Source organism: Dermacentor albipictus, chromosome 1, assembly GCF_038994185.2.
Source record: "Dermacentor albipictus isolate Rhodes 1998 colony chromosome 1, USDA_Dalb.pri_finalv2, whole genome shotgun sequence".
Lineage (NCBI taxonomy): Eukaryota > Metazoa > Arthropoda > Arachnida > Ixodida > Ixodidae > Dermacentor > Dermacentor albipictus.
Window position 1 is genome coordinate 131,600,319 of NC_091821.1, and position 21,321 is coordinate 131,621,639.

Sequence of the window (21,321 nt, forward strand, 5' to 3'; positions counted from 1 at the left end):
TGGAGAAGCTTTCTTCCTGCGATGGACGTCAAAATAAGCTGATGATGATGATGATGTGACGACATCCATGCTAGCTTCGCGGCATTTATTTGATGTTATGTCATGCATGCGTGTCATGCACGTTCTGATAGCTCGATTTCCGTCGATGGCGGGGGGGGGGGGGGGGGGGGGGGCTAGTAGCGGCGTAGCCAAGTGGGGCACACCGGGCACTTGTAACGCTCACTAAAAGTAAAATTTTTGCTGCTATGGCAATGGCCCCGCTCCTTCCCCCTCCACGGTCAATTGGGACCCCCCCCCCCTCACACGAAAAAATTTTCTGGTTACGCCACTGTGGGGAGGGGGGTGTAAGATTGCTCTAGACCCCTCCCCCTAACTTGTCAACGGAAACGGGGGACGGGAGGGCAGCTGCCGCCGGGCCGCAAACCTTAGGCAGCCCAATTAACGGCTGCATTTCCCTTTGGACGTGAATACTGCATTAATGCCATTACACTGTAGGATTCGTGGCGGTTCGAGGGCATGCGACAATAAAAAAAACACATACAGCCATCAGAAAGTCTTAGCTTGAGCAGATCTTTGGGAGCTGGGCAAGACTCTCACAAAAGAAAAAAAGCTTGGCACCCCTCTTACAGGCATTGTCAACTCTGGGTCCCACCACTGACTGTACATTTCCGGTAAAAAAGATCACCCATAAACTCCTCTCGGATTTGTCTAAGTGTGCGTAAGCATTGTGACTCTTCCTCATCTGCACGCAGTCCATGTCGTTATCAATGTTATGAGACTTGATCCGACAAGTATAAGCGCCAGCGCTGCGGCGACACGGGCTGCTCTGGTCGGCAGCGCAAGCAAAGTACTGCAGGTGGCGGGGCCAGGCGCGCTGGTGACGTTCCGTTCGTTTTGAGCCGTTATCGCTCTTTAGCCCTCCTCATCCGCGACGAACCATTATCAACCGTTCTCCGGCGGCGGCTGCTTGTGGCACGGCCGCGCGAACCGTATCTTGAAAGCGAACTGCATTGTGGACAGAGTGTGCCCACTGCTGAAAACTTCACGCGCTGTGTTCTCACCGTTTACTTCGCTTTGAAAATAGACGCGCGCACACCTATCTTGAAAGTGATCTGCGAAAAGCGCATAGTGCGGCATAAGCTGAAAGCTTCGTGAGCGCAGTGTTCTCGCCGCTTCGGTCGCGTTGAAGCCTTGAAGCGAGAGCTAGCACGAAGGTGAATTCACTCGCTGCTGCGGGTTCTATATTGAAAGATATCGTGCGGTACGGACTGACGGACGGATGGTTTTTCTTGTTGGGGAAGTATAGAAATGCTTACGTTATAAAAAAAATCGCAGGGTTCGCGAATTTCGCGATAAGAACCAACACCAACCTACTCCCCCACCCCCCGCTGAGCGATGCCGTCTTGATCGCCCCCTCCCAACCCCAGGAAAAGGGACACTACCTGTCTATCTCAGTTGAAGAAAGGATGATGAAGCGTTAACAACGACAATAACGGCATTTTCTAACGAGTTGTCTTATGGCCTCTGAGATTTGCGCGCGAAGCTGGCGCGCGCGAACCTGAGAGGCCATAATTGGCCGCTTAATAGCATAAAAAGACAAAGATAATGCCAAACGACACAACTAAAAATTCAAACAAAGAACTGATCTTAGCTATACTGTTTGGGGAAAAGAAATAAAAAATTAGACAGCCGCAACACACGCCACTAAAGCCACCACCGCCGGCATAACGCGGAAGCAACTGTTGGCAACATTCATTCGCGCGTCATTGCTTCGTCCGCGTCGTCTCCGCAACGAGAGCCGCCATCTTCTCGCGCCTAACGTTTTGTGTGGTTCTGTTCTCTGCAATCCGCGCGCACAGCTCATCGGTGGCTGCACGTCTGCTCGGCGTCGCAATGCGGCCTGCGTCATTTTCTGGTGCTCGCGCAATCGGTGTGAAACATGTCGCATGTGAAATGTTTGATAGAAGTGCCTCACGTCCAAGTCAAGCCGCCGTACGGGTGTATGGCTGTGCGCCCCGTTCTCGGAAGCGTCGACGGGTTTCCGGCATGCGGATTTCAGGTACGTGCAAATGCGTTTCGCCCTCCTATTGAGCTCCGGAGCAAAGCGTGCAATATTTCATGTGAAAGATGCAGTGCCCGTGATCATGGTGTGAATTTCGAGCGGCAAACGAGAACTTTGGCACTCAGAGCACACCGCGGCTGCTAAGTCAGCGTGGAAATTGTTTTACGTTACCGTAATATGTTGCTGTCAGTCTAATCTGCGGCTTGTGGATAGCTAGCCCATTGACGTTTGCTTGTGGCAGCGATAGGTGTATAAATGGAAGCGGTAATAATTTTCGAGAGCAGAGTTTTTTCGCTCGATGTTTGGTCGTGTTTATGGCGTTATGAAAGCTAGAAAACTAAATGGCTTGATCGTGCTTAGTTCCAACTCTAAGGGGCGTAACGTTGGCGCTGTATATGTTTGTTTTCGGTGTCACGAGTACCACTTTCATGCTTTTGTTGCATGAGAGTGGTAGCTGCTGCGTGCCGTCTGGGTAGAACACAATAAAAGCAATTTCCTCACTCATACGTATGCAATGTGAGGTAACAAAATTTCCAGCGTTTTATTCGGAGCGTAAATATCCAGTATAGTTCAGTAAGAAACTCAAATTCTGTGTTAGCTTAGTAGGCGTGAAACAAGTGAAACTCGCATTCCTTTTTGAATTGTTCGCCCAAACTGCACCGCCCCCAGATGCGTCATCGGGTAATTGACAGTAGCTTCGCTACGTGAGTTGTTTTATGCGCCTATATTGCCCGGTTAAGTATCCTGTTCATTTATGCTGACGCTCGTTCATCTTGATTTTAAGCGGTTACTATCCCCGAGTACCGGACGCTGCCAAACTTGTGAGGTGTAGCAAACGCGGGAAATTCAAAGTGGCGTGGCTGCAAGGCCCTGTTTTTACATTTCTTGCATTCAAAGCCAACAGACACAGTATCACTGATTTATTTTCCATTTCTGCTGTACTTGATCAATCTAATGTGACAACTGCATCTGCTCTTTAATGTTCTCCGTTTACTGTGTATTCAGCTTGGCTGCCACCTTCTCTTCAGAGGATGCCGCTGTGATAGCTCTTTCGTATAGCACATGCCTCTAGGCCCTTGTGTTTCAAGGGCTCCCGCGAGGCAGCAGTACTCCAAGTAATTTTACCATCCTATATATTTTCTATTTTGCATCATTCTTCCACGATGGATTTTAATGTTAATAGTATTTGTCATTAGTCATCGCCATAATGTTATAGCACGTAGATTTTACGCACTTCACATCGACAATTTTTAGGCCAGTTTACAGCCAAGTCACATCTTCCATAATACATCGTCAACATTACCACTTGTCATGGCGCTCTTTGGCCAAACCTGGCCCTTGCGCCATAAAACACCACACATCATCATCATCAGCTTGGCTGCCAGAAAATGCTTGAATTTCTTTTAGTATCCAAGTGACGAAATATTTCACTGACGGCCGTGTGTGAAACACGCAAGATGACAAAACTGATAGCAAAATGATGAGATATTTCTTTTATAGCGTTTGGACTCTACTTTTGGTGAGGATGTCGATCGACCTTGGGCCTGGCGACAGCACACCCGACATCGCCAAAGTGCAGCCTATCAGTTGAGTGCCCCCGAATGGACCATCAACATTGGAAAATGAAGCAGAGCCAGGTAGGGGCAATTTTTACTTTGGAACAGAATACTGACAGCTGCCTCTTTTTTAAAGAACTAAAAACCATATTTACAAACCAATCCTTTCTCTTTGTGCAGCCTACATAGAATTGTTTTTTGTTTGTTATACAGACCTTCAGAAAGCAGTTCTGAACCCTTTTTGCATGCACAAATAAATAAAGAGGAGTGCACTTTTTGAAGAAATTGATGCACTGAAATGTGCGTTCGACACACAGTGAGATGCAAAATAACCAACAACTTTAAAGCGGTAAAAAAATTTGAAACATGTTCTAACATCATAGCCCGCCTTGGCATACGGATCTAAATATAACAGCAACGGAGGTGCATGCAGAGAAGTGTTTGTAAATGTTTGCAAGATATGTACATTGTCTAAGAAATTGTTTTTATTTACTTGGAGCTTCTTGGTGCCATGGCAGTGCAGTAAAAGCTCAAAATGATGCCCCTGCTCCTAATAAAGCACTTTTAGATTTTAAAATTAAATTATGGGCTTTTACATCCCAAAACCTAAAGTTTTGGTAACCTGGCTTCTTTAATGTACACCTGAATCTAAGTGCATAAGCGGTATTGCATTTTACCCTCATTGGAGGGCAGCTGCCATGGCCTAGATTGAAGCTGGGACCAGCATGACTGAGCAGCATGGCATCATAGTAAGTGGGCTATTACACCAGGTCAAAAGGAGAAATACTGCTTAGAACTACCAACTTCTTGGCTCACAAGCACTTTGCACTAAGTTAAAGGAGTATGTAGTACTGTCAGTGGCCGTTTATGTACCAATTTCTTTTTAACCTGACTCCATTATTAAAGTGCGAAGCTTCAATTAGTCAAAACCAGCCTAAATTACAGAACCAGCTCAAAACACGCACCATGTATAGCTGGATTTGGACATGAAAATGGAGTCAATTCATGTCGCCGAAAATGGCGGTGGCAGTCACACTATTTCATGCATTTTGCCTAAAACATAGTCAATAATAATTAATCAATTTCTAAAATATTCTTTTCAAAAAGTTTTTTTCAAACATGAAAGGAGGAGCCAAATGGTGTTCAGGTGCTCGAGCAGTTAGTTGCACGGCACTTCTTGCATGTGTTCACTGGCTTCTTTCTAGCTTGAAAGAAAAATTTGTTGCACCTATTGAGCAGTAGAAAGCTGGATTGGGAATTTTTCAGGATGCTCTACAATTTTCGCACTGACACTTTTGCTTTGAATATAATATTTGAGCAGTTAAGTAATCGTTACTAACTAATTAACTAATTAGAAGAAATGTAAGAATTGGTTTCACTTCCTCAAAACGATGGCAAACGACATTGCCTTGGTGCTGTCCAGCTACGTGGCACTTGTACATATTTAAAGCTTGCACATGTCATACAGACCACCTGGTAATTACAAGGCATATATAGAAGTGGCTAAGTTGTGTGAGGCAGCCATATGTAGCAAATCATGAGAAACAGCCATGTTTCTTTCACTTAAGGGCATGATAAGATTTACATGCTCGACACCTTGCATCAGTGTGTTCTAGGCCTGTTCGCAGTTTAGCTGCTACATAAACAATATTTCTCCACATGTAAGCTCATATGCATCTTTCAAGTATATTGACCCGTGTGTCCAAAATAAACCATCCTCGCGCTTCCTTCATTATGTATACATCTGTTGCTGTGCTAAATTTTTAACATGCAACTGCACAAATTTTCATCTAGTTTACATATTTCCTCGTTGTTTGGTGGCTTTATTTCTGAACAAGTTGTTTTCGTTAAACCCTGTTGCACACAGCAGTACACAGCATTTCTGCCTAGAGTGGGAATTGTTTTTTTTTTCAGATTGACATAAATACACCTTGCCTGGGCAATGTAAGGCATTCTACATAACACGGCCCTGCAATAATGTTTCATATTGCATTCCAGCATCATACAGAACTGTTTCCTTACCAGATTAGAATATGTTTAAGTGTTGGAAGTAACAGAACTGGAAGAAGCCAGCAGATAATGAGGCCAAGGAAAGCATAGAGGAACATGTTTTAAGTTTTTTATATGAAGTATAGAAATGATGAATTCTAGGTAAGTGAAAATGGATTAAAAGATATCCACCTCTTGGTGGGGAACGGACCCATAACCTTCACATTACGCATGTGATATACTAACCACTGTGGTACTACGGCCGTGTTCGAGCGTCGACAATCTGAGGGGCCATTGTGGACGGTTGAATGCTGCCTCGGTGGCACAGTGGTTAGTGCATCGCATGCCTAATGCAAAGGCTGTAAGTTCGTTCTCCCCCCATGCCTGTTTTTTTTACCATTTTCATTTCCTTTTATCATTTCTACATTTAAATAGAAAATTACAAATAAGTTTCCACGTGCCTTCCCTGGCATCTTCCAGCTGTGATTCAGAAAAATTTTGACCCTCAGTATCCGTTCTTCTCGTTTGGAAGAACAGGAGCTTCATGTTAAAAATAATGAATTCACCTTGTTCAGCATCTCAATGTGGTCTCAAATCTTATCACAGCATGTGTATTACTAAGTGAAGTTTTTGTTAAGATGATATAGCATGGGACCTAATTAGTAGCCTTTGTGTACAGATATATGACTAGTCTAATAAATAGGAGGATTTTAAGAAGCACTTCTAACATGGTCTGAGCATGTGTTTAAAAAAACTAATCTAGCATGATTTCAGGCATAGCTGTTGCCCCTGAAAAACATTTGGATCATCTGCATTGGCATTGTTTTTAGAGAGCACCAATACTGCTTTGATAGAAGTAGCCTCGTGGAACATGAAGCATCGCTTCTTGCTTAGTCAAGGAAATATTATCTGCATATCTGACGTGCATGTGTCATATGCTCGAATGCTGTTTAAAGGCTGCTAATAAGAAAATTACTTCACTTGCCTTCCAGAGATTGCTTCAGTAGTCTATGCTACTCGATCATAAACAATTTACCAGAGTGAACTTTCATCACAGTTGGCTTTGCAATGTTTATGCAAAATACAATTGCCTACTAGACATGTGACTGCACTAAAACTTGGAATTAATGACCAGTAAGATTTATGGGACCAGCAAAACTTAGTTTATTACTCCAGAACAAAATGCGAGGCACTTCGGTTATTTCTGCCATAGAGTTTCTTACAGTAATTACTAGAGGGAACTCTGGCGCTGCAGTCGTACCACCATGGGAATGATGGGAAGCACATGGATTTGTCTGATATTCGTGCTTGTGAATTCAGACGTTCTTGTGGCTTCGTATATTATACGCTATATAAATCTTATTGTCGTAAATTTCAGCGCAGTCTATACTCTTCGAAGTGCAGAAGACGGCGCCAACACGCACAATTGCTATTAATTGCAACGATTGAGCTTGTCCAGGTAGCCAAATCGAAGGGCACCAAGCGTCTCAAGGCACTAGTATGACCGCGATAAATTCATCAGGGCGTTGCACTCGCTTGTCGTTACATGCCTCCGTCGCTTAATGGTTTCAATATCAGACTTCTGTTCTAGAGTTCCTGTGTTTGAATCCTGTCGTCGGACGATTTTAATGTTTATTTATTTATTACACAGTATATTGTTGAAAATGACTAGAATACAAAGTCACAAAGCCGTTTGAAGCCAAACAGACGAAGTTTAGGCAAATCCATGTACTTCCCATAATTTCCATGCTGGTACAGCCGTTCTTGTTTGATCTCCTGTGGACACTAACGTCAGAGTTCCCTCTAGTAATTATTGTATGAAACTGATTTCTGCGCCTCGCTCGTGCAGAAGCGGCACCACACCTGCTGCGTAAACATGCACTGCCTTTCGGCCGAGTGCAGGGAATGCTGTGAACTCGCCATGTACATAGCCTGCACTAAGTAAAACAAATCACAACGTGCAGTTGCTACCACGTTGAACTGGTGGAATGAGTAGTGAAATGCAGTACCTCCTGAACTAGTTCAGAAAGTGCAGGTTAATCAAGTGGAGATTACATAGCAACAGAAGTTGAGTGATTCTGCATTACATTCACGAAATATACTTCATGATACTTTTCCATTTATTTCCTCAGTTATTAAGAATCCCTTTTGCATTGTTGGACAAAACTACAGAATGCCAACATATTTTCCAGCATTCACTGGTAGCAAACATGTCAAAACATGTTCTAGTGTCTGGATTGCCGCTTTAGCTGTTAACCCCCAAGTTAATTCCGGAAAATGTACCAAATGTTTTACGTACTCAATTTTCGGTGTCATTCTCTTTCTAAAAATATATTACTTCATTGGTCTCTGGTTAGAAATAACACAAAAATAAGAGCTGCTCTTGAGGGCAGCTTTCCCTCAATGCTGACTGTAACTCATCTTTGACAACAAGAGCAGCATAACGTCGGGCAGAAAGAGTGCAACTAGTCATTGGCGCTATTGGTACTACCTCCAGTCACTAGTACAGCTTGTGATCAATGGTTAAAGGGTGCGACTTTGTTGCTGCCCAATTTTAATTCTGCAGCTGTTACACTTGGGTGTAGCATGTGTACGTACGTGTGCATGCATTAAAATGACTTCACGCTAGAGCAAAGCAACTAGTGCAGAGAGGCATTAGTCATCTTTATATATTTGCTTTGTAAAGGTGCACTAACTTTATCTTTTGCAATATAGACTTGGCGCTCATTGGCCAAAGATGCCCTTGTGCTACTAAAACCTACCAATTAATTCGCTTTTTGCAGTAGCAGGTGCTTATTCCTTTTTCAGGATCGGTCTGTGAGTTCTAATTTGTTTTTCTTGAACTGTGCAATTCCCACTCACAGGACTGCATGTCATCTAAGGTGTTCCTTTTTCAATCAAGAATGTTGAGGTTGTGTTTGTGAAACTCGATTTCTTGCCTCAAACGAGCTTGTGCAAACTGACCAAGCTGATAATTCTACCTGCTTATATAATAAATGTGTTGCGGTTATGAACCCTCATAATGAATGACACACAGTATAAAAATTTTATCTAATAAAACAATTTAATGAAAATTTTCATGTTTTTCGCGTTCGTGTTCACTTCTCTACTCTCGTGTCCTGTCTGCATGCCTCACCTTTTTTTTGCATATTAAATATCGTATAAACTTAACCATGCTTTTTTACCACAATGCAGGGGGAAAAGGTTCCGGTAACACTGCATTCAGTATGGTGGCCCAGACGTGTATGCAAGCAACCTCCTTCATGTGGACCAAGAACTACTCTGCAGTGTCTCACAGACTTCCATGCGAAGCCCTCAACATTCTCGTCTCAGTGGAATGGCTGCTCATCTATCTGCGTGTCCATCACCAAGATGGCCAGTTATAAAGCTCCTGTACCCGTTTAAGACAGCTTAATGATTTTTTTTATTTAGTTTTCATGGTTGGCCGTAGAATCTTAACATTTTTGATGTTTTTAACGATTTTACCTGGCCCAAAGTGGTGCAATAACTTTAAACCAGTGTAATGTATTTAAGTGATGCTCACTCTAATGCCTATCTGGTTTTGTTTGTGTTTAAGAAATTTGAATGTCTGATGAGGTAACAGCATTTAAACTTGTCATCGTGGCTCTTTTCAGTGAGCTGCTAGGAAATAAGATGCAAAACTTCTCACACGCCAGTTGTAGCATTTTTGTTTTCAAGACTAAAGTATACATGTTTCAAAAGATGGAAAGTGGGGAAAAAATCCTCAAGAACATAATCATCCTAGGATTGTCATGTCCTTACAACTCTGCAATGACTAATGCCTCATACATCTTGGGAGCACATTGGTCGCAATGCCTACAGGTATACTTGATAAGAGAATAGCTTGCACTCAGATTTGCCACGCAGTTGATGGCTGATAGCTTTTGTTTGTCGTCTTCACGTTACTACTATGTATTCAATATTCATTTACATGTGCTGCGGTTTGTTGCGCACACACACACACACACACACACACACACACACACACACACACATATATATATATATATATATATATATATATATATATATATATATATATATATATTCTTCGTTTCAATAAAAATTTAGTTGAGAGTTAGCGCTCATCCTGTCTGCTTCTAGTCTGTGTCCGTGTCACTTCGCGCTACAATCCAAGATCAGGTTGCTGTACCAACTTGCCCAACTTTTTATCCTTGTGTTAAAGACACACTCAGACTTGTTCTTACTTATGTGACCGGTTAGTTTGTGCTTTATAATAAGATGCAGTGCTTTTCAAATGAAAACATGTGATAGTTCGTAGTGAGGTTATTTAAAAAAAACTGTTCTGCTTAATATTTAATTGAGCAAGCCTGTGCCGTTATTCGGTGCTTATGTCTTTGTGTTGGTATGGTTTTACTCATCTTCCTTTTTACTTTTAAAATGTGCAAACATTATTATGTAACCATTTCTCTTGAATGAAATAAATACTTCTGACATTTCGTCACAAATTTTACAATGATTTTGTTCAATTAGGTAACCTTAGACTAGCTGATTGTTATTCTGGTAGCTTAACTTACAATGCCTGTAGAATATTCAATGCAAGCACATGGTGAAAAATACACTAAGTTATTGGGTATAAGCAGGTCACTGTCAGTAAATGGAGCATACGTATATTTCAGAAAATAGTGCATGCTTACTTATTGAACAGCATGCACAGCTACACATGCTGTTTTGTTTGTAAATGCTGAAAGATTATTCGACGTGGAAGCACTTTGTTCTTGGGCTTTCAGTGCTACCTTTAAGTCATATATGTGAAGGTACTAGTAGAAGCATCCCGTGGAGATAAATGACAACTTTGATGAATAGAGGTATAAAATATGTGCTTAAAACGGCAAAAAACTGCTTGACAGGCAAACGTATGCTTCTGTAGTACTGCACTTGTTACCGTCGCCAATACATGCATTGCTTGCGCTCTATTGCATTCAATATGAGCTACAGCATCGAGCTGTGGTGTCTTTCCCTCCTCGTCGAGCTGGTGTTGCGAAAATTTTTGACCAAGAAAAGGAGGTTTTTAATCATTTCTGAAATTCATGTAACTATGCTTTTGGCTGTGTGCTGTTTCCACGGAGTTATAAGTACTGGTGCACCAAGGTGCGGGAGATCCTGTGTCCTTAGTGCAGCGCGCATTGTTATTGCGCTCTGCATCCTGCCGGCAGTGTACTATCACTGCAGAGGAAGATTACGAAAGCATGGCGTGTGTGCCTTGCTGCAATGGCGAAACCTTAAATTGTTTTCCTGAAAGGGCCGCACGTTATGCTACCACATGACGGACCAGAAGCGCAATATGACGACGCCTCACAGATTCTGGTTCATACTGAACAAGGTAGTACCATAGCTAAGGCTAGGCAGCATTCACAACAGCTAGTCTGCCCATTAACTACATGGCTGTAGTGAACGCTAAAATACTTGCAGGGATAACACCCTTTTGGAAGGGTGTTGTCACATGCTACACCCATATTGAAAGGGTGGTTGTCTGTGTTACACCCCATATAGAAAGGGTGTTGTTTGCTTTACACCCATAGGTGAGGTGACGTCATATTAACACCCCTTCTTTTGTGGGGTGTTAATGTGCACCCTTTGCTTGGGTTGTAGCAATACACCCAAAAAGGGTGTCACCCATGGGACAAGCCATTTACACCCTTAAGGGTGTTAAAATTTTTAGAGTGCACGGAATAGAGGCAGCTTTCCCAAGAAAACGATGGCGAAAGAAAAGGTATGCCGTCTTAACGCTACACCGTTAAAAAAAGGCTGCAAATGTTTTTCTATAAAACTACAATTACAAAGAAAGAAAGAACTGGATGCTGTTTTTAATAGAAAGCTTGCAATGTTTGTCTGGCTGACGGCCTGGCATACTACTCCAAGTGTTGCGTGGGTGAAAAATAAGCACTACGATCCAAAGTAAACGCATACACACAGACGGTACGTACAGCCGCAGACACACTTATACATATGCTTTACACAAAGTGTCATCAAGTGTGTAGTTTTCAAAAACACTACAAGTGCTTTGGTTCCACGCAAAGCAGGGATGGTGCTTCTCCAGAACTTAATGATACCGAACTGATGCGAAAACACACGTGTACTTAGATTTAGGTGCACGTTCAAGACCCCCAGGTGGTCCAAATTTCCTGAGTTCCCCACTACGGCGTGCCTCATAATTTGATCCTCGTTTGGCGTGTAAAACTCAATTTTTTTTTTAATCTCATCCCTGCTTTTCTTCCGCGAATACGCGAACCCTCTTTTGCTTATCTCGACTGCTGACCAGTTAATTCCCTCTGCTTTAAATCCCAGTACTTCTGGACGGTACCTACGGGTGTCACTGGGTCAATACCTTCGCATTCCATTAGGATATGCCGAGTTGTCTCGGGATTTTTTCTGCAGCATACACATGCCTCGTCTTGCCGCGAATATTTGCTCCGGTATGATTTTGTCTTAAGGCAACCAACTCGGGCCTCTTATAGCAAGGCACTGCACTTTGTATTATCGAATAGACTTTCCTTTCTAACTTCTTTCTTGACAATCTTGTAGATCGCTATGTTTTTTTGTTGTTGTTGTTGTTTTCATCATTTGCATCAAATTTACTCCCTCTGCTTCTCTCACTTTCTTTATGATGACTCCTGGCTGTCTATTTGCACTTTCAATTACCCGGTATTTAGTTGCCAACATTCTTGACGTCTTCCTCATTTCTGTGTTCATGATTTTGGGGTACAGATACTTGTGCACTGTAGATGCGCATTTATTTTCACCCATATTCTTGAGCCTTTCTTTAAAACTAATTTTACTCTGAGCTCTGACCTAAAATGCGGGCCAGTCCCCAGTTCATCTCACCCTCCTCCCTTGTAGTTCTACCGTGGTCCCCCAAAGCCAACCGGCCTTCTATGGTTAACCTTCAACACAGACAAGATGTCCGATTTTAAGCACAGGATGACATTTCCGAACGTTAGCGCAAGCATCATTACTAATTTCCGAAATATTAAGAAAACTCCCTTCCCTCCCTTCAGGAAAGTTGATGGGAGCCTCTCGCCTCAACAAAAGCGATCACTGTGCCACATAGAGATCCTTGAGAAGCGTAGTGCCTTCGCCAATCGAGGTGCGGCGCTGTGCTCGACTCAGTGGAACACAGTGGAACATGAAACATGTGTTATTAGGATGTGAAGACATCAACGCAGCTGTCGGTCTGCGCTCAGATGGCGTCCTTGAAGCCCTTCGGCTCAGCGATAGCAAGGGGAAAGTAAAAATGTCCGCAATAGAGCTTAGTAAAAGGCGATTAGAGTTTTGGTGGCAGAAAATTCGGGAGACTGCATACAACGGATACGTACAAAAACAAAGTTCCCAATAGGGGTTCAGAAAGTTTGATGCTGGGAACTCTTAGTGTGTTATTTTTTTTTAATATAGGTAGAAAATTAGGCAAAATAAGAACAATGGCTTGGTGGCGCGACCCACCGCCCCGTTTCAAAGGGGACGCTCATAGCATCCATCCATCCATGGAGTAGAGCTTCGAGTCAAGGATTGCTTGAGAATACGGCGTGTTAGTGTCTCTCATAAAGAAAATGGTTATTTAGTTGACGTGTAAGTTCCATATGCGGCTCCGTTAGCACGGTCAGCATCAACATTATCATGTATGCCACAGTGGGCGGACAAACACTGCAAGACGGTGTTGTGATGCAGCTCGCAGGCTTTATTACGCAGCAGCAGCGGGAAGAGGATGGCGAGAGAAGAGAAAATAAGGTCAACCACATATGTGTCCGTATGGCTACCATGTGAGCAAAGGGGATAGTGTGAAGGGGTATAAAGGAAAGGAAAAGGGGAGAGCCTCTAGCAGTATGAACACGGGGACCCCGCCCATCACAATCGGTCACTGAGGTCAGTCTATTTCAGGAACTCTAGTAACGCTTTCGTTGCTTTGTAAGCTCGCAACGCATAGTGCCATGGGTTATACACAGGCGTCTACTGTTTATGAGCTGCTCTCGTGTGTGTTTCGACTTTACCGGCTGCAGGACCACTCGTAAGTAGGTGATGATGGCTCGTGATTGAATTCTTTGATCCAGAATATAAACAAGAGCTGCCCGCAGTGCCACTAGTTCAGGGGTAATCTGGTGGCTAAGCACCGCTGAAATTGTAACACACAGGAACGGAATCCATACACCGATGGCAAATCATGCACGTGTCACGAAGCCATCGGTGTAGATGTGAAAGTGAGTACTGTAGCAGTCATGAATATGCCCAAGAGCAAAATATGTGATCGCCCGGCTCAGGAGTTTTTATTTTGCTCTTCATTCCAGGAACAGACGTGATGATCGACCAGGTAGGGAGTCTCCGCTGCGGTTTCGTCGGCACAGAAAAGCACTGATAGTTCATCGAGAGAAAGCTGCGTGCCTAAGGACCGCAGCTTCAAGTTAGTGGGTGATCTGGCGTTCTGGCAACAACGGGCACGCGAGCTACGAAAGAGAGAGAGAGAGAGAGAAAGGCAGAGGAAAGGGGCAAGGCAGGGAGGTTAACCAGAGGGAAAGATCCGCTTTGCTACCCTACGCTGGGGAGAGAGAGGAGGGGGAGGTAAAGTAATAAAGAAAGGAGCATAGACACACAATCACAATCGGTCACTGTCACCGCATACCGTCACCGCACAGCACAGTAATACTTGCAGCACTATAAACATCTGCTCAGGCTGCAGCCGCTTGTCCAATTCTGTTGCCCTTAAAAACTGCAACAGTGCCCTCGTCGCCCTCTGTTGCAATGGCTTGTGATGACGGCATTTTAAAATAGGTTCCTCTGTTAGAGGTCTTCGGTCAAAGCACGCTATCACGGTTGCGAGCGATCGTGTCTGTAAATCATAGCAAGGACAGTCACAGAGAAGGTGCTGAAGAATCTGCTCGTAACCAGAGTCATCGCACGAGGTGTCGTCGGCCCATCCGATTCGGAAACGAGCTACGAAAGACCTACATACTGCAGCAGGAGTATGAGAACCAAAAGGTGTCTGCTTTCTGTGAGTGCAGTCAAGGTGTTTTTTGGCAAGAGTATGTACTCCTCAAGGCTGCCGCTTTTTCCTTGCATGTTTCTTCGTTATCGCGTCCTTACGTTGCCGCGCAACTGCATATCATATACATGTATGCCGGATGTTTCAGCGAACACTTACAATTTTTTTTTTAATTGCCTGTGGAGGATAGCACAATTCTAGCCCATGAGTTGGTCTACTCAAAAAAGCGTATATTTCTTGCACAAAAATATAAATAATGAAATGCCTAATCGACTAATTAAAAAATCACTAATTAAGATTTAACTAAGTATCCCATGGCACATATTGCAATTTACAAATTCTAGCCGTGGAGTTCGCAAGGTGGATCCACTTGGAATGAATTCTCAGGATGACACCAGTTTCGAGATATTAATTCCCGAACTTTGCGCAAAGATACGTTCGCGTTCCAGTTAATTTTGTGCTTCAATGCGCGAAACGACGTTTTGTTAGGACAGTAACTGGAACGACAGTGCATTTTTACCGCAAGTTTGACGGCGCATATCTCGTAAATGGTATCATCTACACAATTATTTTCGAGTGGATCCGCCTTGCGTAGTCCCCGGCTAGAATTTGTAAATTGCAATATGTGCCATGAGGTAATTAGTGAAAAACTTAATTTGCGAATTTTTGTTTATTTGTTGACTACGCGTTTACATTTGTTTGTACGAGTAACGTGCGCCTCTTCGAGTAGACCAACTCATGGACTATAATTGTGCTGTAACAGGCAATTTAAAAAAAAAATTTTGAAAGTGTTCGCTGAAACACCCTGTATACTTCAAACCAACTATAATTCAACATAAACGTTTGCACAGCCGTCTGTTCTATCAGAGCACGTAAATTATAGGCTGACGTCTCTTGCCATTAACACTCGTGCAGCTAGGCCTTCCACATTGCCGCAAGCGGTACCCTTAACGTCATTTCACGCAGCACGCCTCCCAGAGTACATGCCCTTGCTTTAATAAGCCGATGCTTAATATGCAACTCGCTTTGCGTAAACAGCACGCGCGTAGTACACGACGTGATGAGGATATCAATCGCGTAGGCACGCGCGTGCCTTGCGTTTGCGGCGCCCCTCAATCGACGCGTAACAACATGTTATGCTTTCACGCGCACAACAAGCATGGATTCCACACGCGTGGCAGCGGAGGACAAATGAGCCTGGAGATTCGCAGAAACGTATGTGTAATACAAAAACTTCAAAGGAAAAAATATATATTTTTTCCCCACGATCTGGACGTCGCAGCCAAGCAACCGAGGAGTGTGCGTCCCAGGTCGAGTTGCGACTTTGTGCAGACATCTGACAAAGCGGGAAGCTTTTGTCATTGCACGTGTGTCACTGGTTGGACCTCGCATTGTACTTCTTCTCCTCTTTCTTCCTCACAAGGGCATGTATCTTGCAGACACAGGTAGGCAAACGTTGCAAAGATGTGAACAGCGTTGGTTTGCGATACGAAGGCAAAATTTGAAAGGTGCAGAGTAAATGGAAGGGTCGTTGCAAATCATCAGTCCGGCTAATTGATGTTAACGGTAACCGGAAGATTTAAAACAATTACTTCAGGACAAGTAAGTGTGGGTGGAGAATGAAGCACTTTGAACGAATGGGTAAGAGGCGTGCATATTATACAGGGGAAGTTACAAAAGCGCGGGTAATTGTGGACGTTACAAGAAGTAAATTCGTGCTGGTCAAAGCGATCCAGCGATTGCGGGAAGACTAGAACAATTGAGAGAATTAGGCGAAACATTGCAAGTATACGGGAGACGTGTCAAGGCATCTGCGGTGGAACATGCGGCGTGAAATATACCATAAAACTCGCTGCCCGTCATACGAAGATTAGAAGCTTTTCTTTAGAATAGCTATAGATCACTTAGATGACAAGCCTTTCACGGAAGAAAAGGTCCTGGGATGGGCAAAGCCACAAAAGCCCTGCTGCGCTTCTTGAGGCGCACCAGGCTGCTTGTGACGAACTGAACGTTGAACGCTTCATTGTGGGCGTGTGCCTGCATACTGTGAACGTGTCTGCTTGTTATCCTTTAGTCCTTTTTCCCTCCTTCCCCAGTACAGTATAGCCAACGGGGCTAAACCTGATTAACCTCCCTACCTTTCCCTTATCAATTCTTTCTTTCTCAAGTGTGTGAGGCAATTAGAGCAAGCACAATGATTTAACAAAGTGCTGTTCGGGTCTCTAAAGTGCATTTCAATTAAATGAGCGAAAATATTTCAGAATTTTAGAAATTGTTTTGAGCTGGAACTTCACGCAAGTATGCACTTTGAGAAAAGCTTGGATGCACCCTTTAGGACTTACTCTAAAAAAAAAGGAGAGTACACCCTTTGGGGCTTATCTTGTCCACAAACAATAATCGTCATCTGTCGTTGTGTTTCCTTTCTTGAAAACTCTGCGCTCGCTACTTTCCTGTCAAGAATGCGATGTCACGCTGATAAAGCGCACGCAGTTCGTGACATGGAAATAGCGAGTGCGCAGAGTTAAGGAAAATAAAGGCACGCAAGAGAGATAACAATTATTGTTGCGGGACGAGATAAGCCCCGAAGTGCGCAATAATTGTCATCCCATCTTATCAGTGTTCATTTGATCACCATTAGCGTGTGTGGCGTACGTAGCGCAAGAACAATTAGCGTACACCAACTAGCGCAGTTCATCGCTCTGTTTAATATAGGACGGACATGGGCGCTGCGCGGGTCTCAACACCACGCAGACGAGCTCAAGCGGCCAGGAAGTGTTCTATAGGTTGCGCGGCCGTGATGAAGTTGGGCATAGTCCGGCCACGCGCTTGCAGGAGCATCGTAATGGTTGTCCAGCTGACGAACCTCCACTATATATACGGCGAACAGTTGCGCCCTTACCTAATCCACTATACCCGGCAGTACCGCAGAAACTGCAGCAAACGTATATGGTGCCCTTGAAGTCACGTGCCGGCAGCGCACCTCGGACACGCAAAAAAAAAAAGCCCTCGCTGCCGAAGCATCATAACATATAGCGACAACAGCCCGCGTCGACGCACCGTCTTCCTCGCACCCCTGGTAAGGTCGCGGAGAACGGCAGAAAACTAACGAAAATAGAGAAGGATATTAATAAGCCGAACGCGCCGGCCGCTCAGCTCAGGAGGTCACGCACTGCCGGATCCCCGATAGAGATCGGCTCGTATACGTGTCGCCCACTTCCAGACCCTCCTGGTTTTCCAACCTTCACCGCCACTGGACCGCGTTTTGCGTTTGCTGCGTATTTTCCCGGCGCACGACATCGGCGCAACCCCCCGATTCGCAATGGAAGAAGAATGAATCGCCTATAGATGCGAGATACAAAGGCTCGTCTCTCGCAGCGGCGCGTTCAAGGTAAGCACGTCGATGCAGTCCTCCTCCTCGGCGGTGCATACGTGTGACTGCGACACAGGTCTCACGGTCGAGTTTCAAATTCCGATAAGAGGGGGAAATCGGCGCCGCGTATAAGCCCCGAACGGCCTGCACGCAACGCAATGCGCTGATCTCGCTTCGCCGCAAGGCGCTTGAATTACACTCGCCGGCAGCGATGTGTACGCGGGCGTGTCGGCGATCTCACAGAGATTGGCCGAACGACCGTAACATTCAGGCGGTGGACCTGCGTCGATCATTACGCGCCGCGTTATTGCAAACCCGATAAGATGATGCGCTTACAGAACCCGAAGGCAAAAAGTTAATTTGTTCTGCATAATTTTTTTTAAATGTATACACGTAGGGCCCCACGAGTAGCGTTAAACGCCCCGCGTAAGATGTCCCGAAGCGCGCGCCTTGGAAATGCTTACAACTGAATCCCTGAGCGACGATCCGCAGTGATATCCGCGTGCCTTGGACACGTTAAGTTATGCACTCTTCTATTAAATTCTGCAACAATACACTCTCCTTCCTTAAACTGCGTTCAGCTTAATCTTTGCATGGGAATACTGATTGCACTATTATTCGCGTCATTTTTTAATGCGTTAACGCTAATTCTATAGGGCGCTTTCATTTCGTTAAGCCAAGGCAGTTTCTGCAGGTTTGACTTTTACCGCACAAGAAGTTTTTCTCGAGGCCTCCCGCAGACTTCCGTTTCGTGGAAACTTCGTCATCGCCCGACAAGGCGGCACCCGTGCTGCCCGCTTCAGGCTGCACGGGTAGCTGTTTTTAACCCGTTAGCCATCTTCACAGGAAGCAAATGCAGTCGCTACCCTTTAAGTCGCCCCGACAGCAAAGTCTTCTCGAGAGTGGTTCTCGATATCGAGGGAAGAAGCCTAGCCTTCTTGTTCGTGGAGTGTAATTGCGTTGTAGTGCCGGAAGAAATGAGAAGAAACAGACAGAGCGCCAAGGGGGCTATTTCTGTCCTTTACTATCCTTGTTCAAGGGATAAGTCATTACCATGCACTTCCAGACCTGCCTTGCGTTCTGGCACACCTCGGAATCTACTCTGCTCTCATGAATAAAGCACAATTCAAGGCCACATACTTGCGAACTTGTGACTACTTTTATTGCTCCTATATGGCACTGAGCAGCCGCAGCTTCCGGGATAACATATACTTGGTTCAGAAATCAAGTAGACCTTTCAATGCGATTACCATACTTCACATAGTTTTCTTTTTCGTTTTTTTTTCTATGCGATTATCTGCGTATCTAACTGTTTTCCTTGACTTCTTGAGTACAGACAACAACTTTAAGATTGATCCTGTGCTGGGTGGAATCGAACCCGCATCGCATGGTTTTCTCAAGCAGCAGGCCGACGGTTTAGCGAGCCACGCGAAGAATGCACTGCGTATACGTGAGCTTTCAATGAACAACTTTCACGCCAACTTGGGTCACTGGGTATGTACCACTGGGTGGAACATACCCAGTGGTACATACGTTCCAGAAAAAAATGTAACCAATTATAATTAACTCCTAATTGGCCATCAGTATCGAACCAAAGAAGCGCGGTTTCAATTTGTCAGCCAACATGGTAAAACTCCACCTGGTGACTTTCATTCGTTAGCTATATACACTTAGTCGACTAATTATAACGGACGCCAGCAAAGGTTCGCGTTTCTTGGTAAAAGGTGGCCAAATCTGTAATAGAATTTAATATAAAGCTGCATATTATTCCACCCTAATAGTACTGTTCGTGTGTTACAATCGCGAAAATAAGTGTGTATGATTCACGTATATCAAAAATAGAAACAATCCACTTAACGGCCAAAAACGACTGCCCTTATCAGCGAAGTCATAGAAAACTCTAAATGGAGAAGAAATGAGTAGCAGCTCTTACCAATTATGAAAGCCGCTTTAAAGCGCTTTTAAGAGAGAGAGAGATATTTATTATAAAAGAAAAGCTGAAAGGTTGGACTTCCAGGAGAGGTGTGCAAATCTGCAAGCCTGCCATGTTCATGTGACCGAGGCGTAGCTGCAGTACGCTGACTGTGGGAAGGAGGTTGCCCCCGTATGTCTTCATCCCTTTGAACACCGTAGTTCCCGCCAAATTTAAGTGCTCAAAGCTGCATCGCTAATTATAGCTCGTTTCGTTATAAATGTAACTGGTTACATGTAATTAATCCCTAAAAATAATTACATAATAGCGAGATGTACTTAATAAACTATGTAATCGCTAACTTACAAGACTACCAAAAGTCAAAATGGATTACAAGTGATTAATTATGTGTAATTCGTTATGTGAAAGTCTGCAACGGGTATGCGGCCTGCAAGGGAACAATTCTCAGCGTTCGCAGGTACCGGCGCGCCACCCATATCAGAGCCCGCGCGCGTGCTTTTCGGCGGCGCTGCTAGATGGCGCAGCGTGTTCATAAGGTACATCGCAGACGTTATTAGGGATAACTTCGGCACGAAAGAAAGCATAGTTCCGACTCAAACAGATCCAGCAGCGACAGAGAAGCCTGAGGGATCAAAATTTAGCACAGCAACTTTTGCTGGAAAAAACCGGAAGAAAATATCCCGAATAACGCGGTCGCAGGGCCCGATGAAATCCCAATACAGCTAATCAAAAACCTCGGTCCACAGAGCAAGTGATTAGAACTAAGGAAATTCCGGTTCCATGGCGTGAAAGCAAAAAAATATATATATGTGGGGTTGCCAAAACCAATTTCTGATTATGAGGCGTGCCGTAGTGGGGGGCTCCGGAAATCTGGACCACCTGGGGTTCTTTAACATGCACCTAAATCTAAGTACACGGGTGTTTTCGCATTTCGCGCCCATCTACATGCGGCTGCCGCGACCGGGATTCGGTCCCGCAACCTTGTGCTTAGCAGCTGAACACCACAGCCACTAAGCAACCACGGCGGGTCAACCGAGCGCAAGTTGTATGGGAAGGTCGAAAAGGTAATGAAGTGGTGGGAGTTTACCAAGGATTGAAGTAGGGGTGTCCTCTGTCTTCATTGTTGTTTATGCTTTGTTAAGGGCATAGAAAGACGACTGGAAAACAGTGAATTAGGGTTTGATTTATCCTGCATGCGTAATGGGCAAAGGGTGTGGCATAACGTCCGCAGACTGATGTATGCGGATGACATAGTGCTGCTAGCAGACAATGCAGGAGATTTACAGAGACTTGCAAATATGTGTGGCAACGTAGCGGCAAATCTAGAGCATAAGTTTAGCCCAGAGAAATCGAGAATTATGATCTTTAATGAAGAGACGAGTAATTACGTGGTGTCAT

General features: G+C 44.4%; 1 protein-coding gene and 1 long non-coding RNA gene across 2 annotated transcripts in view; one reads left to right on the plus strand and one right to left on the minus strand.

The window, feature by feature from the left end:
* LOC135896142 (uncharacterized) overlaps nt 1-21,321 on the minus strand; it is a 243,137-nt gene that overhangs the window by 90,309 nt on the left and 131,507 nt on the right. The gene's annotated exons all lie outside the window — the stretch shown is intronic.
* On the plus strand, nt 1,861-9,547 carry LOC135896836 (uncharacterized). Its single transcript, XR_011511939.1, has 3 exons — nt 1,861-2,059; nt 3,563-3,699; nt 8,803-9,547. It is a non-coding gene; the product is annotated as an uncharacterized lncRNA (long non-coding RNA).